This window comes from Octodon degus, unplaced genomic scaffold (genome assembly GCF_000260255.1).
Source record: "Octodon degus isolate 3935 unplaced genomic scaffold, OctDeg1.0 scaffold00363, whole genome shotgun sequence".
Lineage (NCBI taxonomy): Eukaryota > Metazoa > Chordata > Mammalia > Rodentia > Octodontidae > Octodon > Octodon degus.
The window spans coordinates 519805-528203 of record NW_004524939.1 but is presented as its reverse complement, the minus strand read 5'-3'; positions in this window follow the sequence as shown (position 1 = coordinate 528203).

Here is an 8399-nt window from a genome sequence, read left to right as displayed (position 1 = left end):
TTTTTTTTTTTTTTTTTCAGAACCAGGGATTGAACCCAGGCCCTTGTGCTTGCCAGGGAAGTGCTTATTCCAACAAGCCATCTTCCCAGCTCTTAGTTCCCTTTTTTTTTTTTTTTTTTAATTCCTTTTCGTATTTGTTTTCTTTCTACTCCCTATTAATTCTCTTAAGGTTTAAAATTTTTCTTCCAGTATACCTGTATTCCATATCTCCAATATCTTCAATAGTATAACCACAAAGCTTTATTGGTCTTTAGATAGCTAACCTTACAAAATTACCATTGAGTTCCTTTCTACAATAGCTAGAAATATACCTGTCACATTTAGTGCAGATTAGCTGGGTGTCATGCTTGGGTTGTCCTGATGTTTACATTAGAATCATGAACTTCTCCTTCAGAGCAAAGTGTAGTCTATAATTGGTACTTGTGGTATGTTAGTATCTAATTTGTGATGATTCAAGTATAGCTGATTTGCTTGATATTACTAGAGTCACATGATTGTTGTTATTAATGGATTTTCTCTGTAAGCCAGTGGGAAAATGACTTCTGTGTCATTAACAATATTAAGAAACACTTACGGAGGCTTCAGTGTTGTGACAATGATAGTCCATTTTCCCCTCACACATTAACTAAAGTGTTCCAGTTTTGGGGTTAGAGACAAAGGACTACAGTCATCCATGCCCAGAGCACATCACTATGAAGTTACTTACTAAAGAGATTTCTGTTGTAGCACCAAAGTCTTTGTATTATAAGTCATCCTAAAATGTTAGCAGAAAAAAATAATAAAATAATACAAATATGAGAAGGCAATACAACAAAGGACTTACAAAAACTCCCAGTGCCAACGCAGATCCAGGGGACCTCAAAGGGGAGAATCCAATGCCCTGGACCTGAATTACTTGAAAGGATAATGAAGGAAGATAGCAAAATATAACAATGAGGGTATTCAACATGATCAGCAAAGAAATAAATAAATAGGTAATGAATACAATGACCAAAAAAATCCAAGAGCATCCAAATGAAAATAAAAAGAATTCATGAGCTAAAAAATATATAATCTATAAGTCACTAGTTCAACAAAGAATTAGAATCCATGAAAAAGTTTCAATAAGAGATGCTGGAGATTTTTTTCCATAATTTTATTGATAAATAGCAATGAGACAGTTTCAAATCAAATTGGTAGGACAGTTTCAATAATTAACATATTGCATACATTCCTCCCAGTAGTTAATTGCTGTAAAAGATGTGGGCCTGATATCCTATCTACAAACACCATTAGAACAAATCGCTCTATTCATTAAGAGAATGTAACTATATATCTATCCTAACCACTTTGAATACACAGATACAAAATGGACATTCATCTGTATACTCTTTTTTTTGTTAAGTTCCGTTATTTGAATATTATAGGTGTGTTAACTCAGCAAAATAATCTAAAAGAGTTCAGTAGTCCATAATAGTATTGGGTCTTGCGCTTGACTGGCAATGTCAGAAATTGTTGACCTGAGTCCCCTATAGCTCAACATAACAGCATGTCTTTACTTCTTATATTTCATTTTTACAATTTTCTGCTGGGTAGTTAAGACCAAGGTAAAGCAGGACCTATGCAATAAGAGTTGTAGCTTTTAGGTCTGATAAGGTCAGTGAAATCCCCTCAGGAATGATCCTGAGATCCTGTACCTCAGATTGTTTGTCAGTGTCAGCCATGTGGATGAATCATGGCCATCGCTTGGCCAATGTGCTGCTGGAGATTTTTTTTCTCTTCTCATTTTTTTCCTATTAATATTTTTTACATAGGGGAAGTGGAGAATTAAAAAAAAAGGTGTCAAATTCTTAGATAAATATGAACTTCCCAACCTAAGTCAAGAAGACACAATAATCCTGAATAATCAAATGTAGGGCAATGAGATTGAAGAACTAATAAATAAAATCACAAAGAAAAGCCCAGGTCCTGATGTATTTAATGCCAAATTTTTCAAAAACTTCAGAGATCTAATGTCAGGTCTCTCCCAACTCTTTAATGAAGTTAAAGAGAAACCATAGTCCCAAAGTCATTTCTAGAAGCAACTGTTATTTTTTATTCTAAAGCCAGAAAATGACAGAACCAAAGAAGAAAACTACAGCACAATCTCTTTAATGAACACAGTTGCAAAAATCCTCCATTAAATACTGAACAACAAAATGAAGCAAATCATAAAAAAATCAAGCACCATGACAAAGTGAAATTCATCCCAGAGATATAAGCCTGGTTCAATATACATACACCAATAAATATAGCACACCACATAAACAGGCAAAGACAAAAATCATATGATTGCTCAATAGACACAGAAAAAGTCTTGGAAAATTGTACTCCGCGGAGTACAATGTCTGCTTAGGGAAGTTTATGCAAGAGCAGGGACTACAGTTGAATCCCTGGCACCATATGCCCCACCCTCAGGACGGGATGAGCCAGCCACAAGAAAAAGAAAAGAAAAAGAAATTTCACAGTAAAATAAAATGAAATGAAATAAATAGGAATCAATCTTACCAATGAAATGAAAAACTTCTAAACTAAGAAAATAGATCATAGAGAGTATTAGAAAACTGAAGGGCCTGTCAAATAGCTCAGTGCATTAAAGCACTTGCTTAGGCAGATGCAACATTCAGGGCATGGCGTGCTGGCCCAGGCCCCAAGGGCATGCTAAAAGGACAATGGAGGCTGGGTGTGGTGGCGTTTGCCTGTAATCCCAGCTCTTGGGAGGCTGAACACAGGCGCATCACAACAAGTCTGATCTACATAGTGAGACCTTGTAGACCCTTACTAAAAATAGAAAAATAAAAAATAAAGAAATAGAAAATTGAAAGTTTGGGGAGATAGTTCAATGGCTTATTTCCTACCTGGCAAACTCAAGGTCTTGAATTCGATCACTGATATATATATTATATATATATTTGGGCTGGTGAGATAGCTCAGTGGACGAAGCACTTGCTTTGGCAAACTCAGGGAATAGGGTTCGATCCCCAGTTCTGCATGCCATGTGGGCCCCACCCAGAAGAATGTTGAGGCTTGCACTGAATCCACGAGTGGTGGTGCATGCCTGTAATGCTAACGCTAGGAAGGTTTAAAACAAGAGTATCACTATGAGTCTGAGATGCATAGTGAGACCCTGTACCAGATACATAAAATGAACAAAACAAAACTGAAAATATCCCTTCTTCCTGAATAGGCATTGTCAATATGTTCAAAATGGCTATATATTTTAAACTGTTGTGCAGATTTAACATAATAATTACTGAAATAATCACATTATCCTTCACAGAAGTACAGATATACTAAACTTCTAAAATTCCAAAATTCATAATGGAACCAGAAGAGGCTTAGAATATCTAATTAAAAGTAATTCTGGGCGGGAAAGCTGTCACAATCATAGAATTCAAATTCCCTACAAAGATACACCAATAAAAAACAGCATACTACTATAAAAAACAATCAAACAAACAAGAAAATAAAACAAAATCACACACACACACACAAAGTCATATATCAATGGAATAGGACAGATGCTGTAAAAATAACTCCAGGCATGAAGACTTGCTTTACCATTGACAAAGTGGTCAAATACATTGTCTAAAGGAAAAATAAGCCATAAGATAGATTAGGAGAAACTGGTTCTTAGTACGTCTAAGCTTGAACCTAGGCCTATGTGTCTCACCACACAGTAAATTCAAAAATTTATCAAAGGTATAAATATTAAAACAGAAACACTTATCCTGTTGAAAGACAAAATAGGTACAACTCTTGAAGAAATAGACCTAGGCAAAAAAATTATGAATAGAACTTTAGTTGCAGAGTTTTAAATTATATTAAACTTTAATACCAAGAATCAACTCTGAGATTTCTTTAAATTAAAAAGCTTCTTCCTGGCAAACGATAACTCTCAGAGAGTCAACTGAAAACCTATAGAATGGGAAAAATATTTTGCTATCTATTCATTAGACAGAGGTTTAGTTACTAGAAAGGATAAAGAAGTCAAATCAAATTGTCAGATCCCCTTTCCCAGTGTGAAAACCCAATTTTAAAAATAGCGTCTGAAATGAATAGACACTTCTCAGATGAAGATACAAAAGTAGCCAACAAATTCATGAAAACATATTCAATCTTGGTGATTTGAGAAATGCAAATTAAATCAACACTGAGATTACAGCCTACTCTATTAAGAATGGCTATTTCAAGAGATGAAATAATAACAAGTATTGGTGAGACTGTAGGCAGGAAGGAATCCTTCACTGTGGTGAGAGTGAAAACTAGCGCAACTGCTAAAGAAATCAGTTTAGAAATTCCTCAAACTAAAAATAGCAATTTCTTTTCACCCAGTTATTCCCCTCCTTGACATCTTCCTAAAAAAGTTAAAGATGTTGTTTTAAAATGATACATTCATACCCATGTTTATAGAAGCATAATTATTAGTAGTTAAATCTTGGAAGCAGCCCATTAACAGATGAATAGATAAATAAAATGTGATATTTGTACACAATAGAGGACTACTCTATCATACAGAAGGATAAATGTGAGGCATTTGTAGGAATACAGGTGCAGCTTGAGACCATAATATTAAGGGATATAAATCAGAGGCAGAAGTTTAAATATCTTGTGTTTTCTCTTATATGAGACTTCAATATACAAATAGATTGCAAAATAGAATATAGCCATTGGGAAACAGTAAGATGGTCCTTTGGCATAGGGAAAGGAAACCAAGAGACATAGGCAGAGAGGAGTTGAACTTAGATTTTAAACAGGGCAGATTATGAAGAGCTATGTACATGTACCAAGTCACTATGAGAAATGTGACAAAACAAACATGTTTATAAATAGTACACATTGATACACTTCATGAAAAGAACTATAACAAACATCTGGAAGCTGACTGCCACTGCTGTGAGCAGCTCTTTTAACTGTGGAAGTCAATAGTAACTTGCAATAATCTCATGATGTCTCGATAAATTTAGTATTACAATATTTGTACAAATGTTTCTTTTGCTGCTGTGCACATTTTTGGTGGGATATCTAAATGTGGGATGGAGAAGGACTTCAGGAAATACAGTACAAGGAAGAGAGGCCAGGGGTTATCAAAAAAAGGGAAGAAATGTTAAGCTCATGAGCCAGCTCCCCAGGATGCATGTAATCTTCATATTACAAACTGTGTCAATTTTAAAAGTTAAAATAAGATACCTTAAAATAATATCAAGCTGAACACAAGCACTCTGAAACCTGAAGAGCTGATGTGATATCCAAGATGCCTCGAAGTGTCAAAGGACTGTATGCTTGTGGAACGCTGAGGAATGGGCAGACGCTGGATAAATGAGTGCTTCGCATTCCGAGCAGCTTAGTTAGAGAAACAGTGAGAAAACTCAGAATGGCATAAAAGTCAAAGTTTATGAATTATTTATTTGTATCAGTTTTATTTAATATTTTTGAAGCAGAAGTGACTGCAGGCAACTTTAGCCACAGAAAACAAAATTATGGAATGAGGCAGGATTATTCCATGGTAGAACTGGAAGGGTGCTGCTGCATAAACTATTCAGCACTGTAATAGATTACAGCTTACCTACATAAGTGATCTGCTAGGGCTGTCATAAAACAGGCCACAGATTGAGAGACTAAGAGAATAGAAGTTTATTTTGTTGGAGTTCTGAAGGCTCTCAACAGCCTTTCATTTCTCCTGAAGCCCTTTCTCCTAATGTGTTTTCACAGGATCTCCTTGGCACACATGCGAATCTGTGTCCCCGTCTGTTTACTGTGAAGGCACGGTCATATTGTATCAGGCTGCGGCTGCGCCCATGTTTCCTCATTTCACCTTAGCTACCTTTGTGGAAGTCTTCATCTCCAAACACAGTCCTGTCATGTGATACTAAGTGTCGGAACTTGAATATATGCACGTGTGATTAAACATATAATATTTGACTGATAATAAGAAAACAATTTAATTTATAAATCCTGCTAATACATTTATTAAAGAGATACTATTGAAAAATGTCAAGCTATATTTATTAAAAAATTCTCAAATACTAAAAGGAGAAAAATCAAATAATCTTTTGAATGAAATAATGTATTTTTCCCTTTGAGGAAATGACAAATTTTTAAATATAATTAATTATATTTTGCATTTCCTTTTGCAGACCAGAACTCTAAGCTCAATTTAAAACACTGTGTTTTGCTTCACCCCAAAGTCTCTACTCAGATTCCAATTTTCTTGCAAATTTTGATCAATTCAGTTTATCTGGTTTAGAAGAATCTTGACTTATATCTTTTATCAAGTTTATTATGTGAAGTTTACAACATAATGTCTTAGGTTACAAGATTAATTAATAAACAGCTGGAATATTAATGACCAGACCTAGATAATAACTAACATCTAAGTGACCTCAGGTGGCTATTTCAGATTTTCCTGAGACATGCCACATCCTTCTGAGCAATGTCATGACTAATGAAAGCTACACTTTACTCTTCTGGTTGTTTATTTTGGTCACAAACTCTTCTAAATTTCAGGGGTCTTTTCACTTGTAGTATAAGAATAGCAGAAAACTTAACACTGCATTGGCCATGATGATCAAGTCAGGATTTGATTGTTAAATTCTTTGAATAGTTTTAAACAAGTAAGAGCTGCTTACTGATGGTAAACTAATATTATACCAGACAAATATCTCCCCAAATTTGCAGAAAGTTTCAGAGATTTTTAATATATCTTCAAGTTTCCCTTCCCTTGCACATGCCAAGCCCAAGATGTTCATATGTACTTTTTACATAGTGTTGTGAATAACAGATTAATACATTAAATTTAGCTTATAAATATAGTCATTATATTTTTAGTTTGGTAACTACTGAGCATTTATTCCATTTGTAATAGAGGCCCTCTAAATCTAGTTATATAATTTTGTACATTATTATACTTTTTAAGGAAGAAGAACAATCCAAATGAAACTGTCCTACAAATTCATATTGTGCCATGCCTTCTCCTGGGAAATGATACTGAATACTAAAGTTTTCCTTCATCTTTTTCTTTCACAAACATTTTATGAGCACCTCCTCTGGGCAAGGCAATCAGCTGGAGAAAGACAGAGATAAACAGTCCAGTCTTTCCAAGCAAAACTGCAGTGCATATTGTGGCAAGGAAATGAAACTACAAAAATCAGTACTGATTGTAAAACCAACCAAAACAGACTGATTTTTCTTTGTGCACATTCCATTAACACATATGCACGATATGTAAAACCTGACACAAAGATATTTAAGTATAACTTACAGTAGCCTACAATTGTCTGCATTTCCTTGCTTTATTAACCCAAACATTATAAAAGACACCATTTATATGTGTTTTCATGCATGTCATTAGATAAAAGTAAATGGAAATATGAAAATGTTAAAGCAAATTCAATCAATTCTAGCTAACATGGGATTTTTAAATGTTTTTCACTTACCCTCCACATGACCAATTTTGCCATACAGATCTAAACATTGCTTTATCATGTTTATTGAAACATAGGCATTAACTTTCAGAAAATTTATTTAATCCCATCACTTATTTTGTTTTATCATAGACTTCTTAAACTATTAAAGATGAATGAGGCCTACTTGTTATAAACAATGAAGAAAAAAATCGTTCAAAATGAAGCTTGCATTTTGTTATACAAAGGTCCTGCATTCCTCCATTGTGTTTTAAAAGGATGCAGTAGTTCTCAATAATTGTGTATTAGCTTTGCTTCAGTAGTGATGTTCTCTTCTTTGAATCAGCTTGCTCATGGCTCTCTAAATCTTTGCATGTAAATTAAAGAGAATGAGAGGCAGCAAGCACGCAGCACCTTGGAGACTCCGACGCTCTGTCACTAGTGCTGCAAACACCCTCATGAAAGCTAATTCATTGATGTCCTTGATCTAAACTACTTCCTCCTAAGAATAAAGCATATGTCTTACTTTTCTAAATCTAATTTAAATATTTCTGATATATATAATGCAAAAAAGTTTATATGAATTTTAGCCGCTATGGAACATTTTCCTCCATGGGCACTGCCTTACTAGTTTCTGCCTTAATATGATTTTAGTAAACATATGGTATTTTGAATAATTTAAGAAGTTTATTTATGATAAAACAAAATTAGCAATGGGATTAAATAAATTTTCTTAAAGTTCATGCCTATGTTTCAATAAATAATATGAATATCTTATGTATCTGAATTAATTTGGGTTCTATAGAAGAACAGAAGCAATGGAATATATGGGCAGTCATACAAGAGGATTTGCTAGGTAGGCTTACACGATCAAAGGCAGGGAAGTGCACAGTGACTATCTGTGAGACTAGAGGCAGAAGAATTCACAATTTCTGGAAAGCCAAAATATGCAGTAGCTGCTCAGTTCAAGGAGCTGTA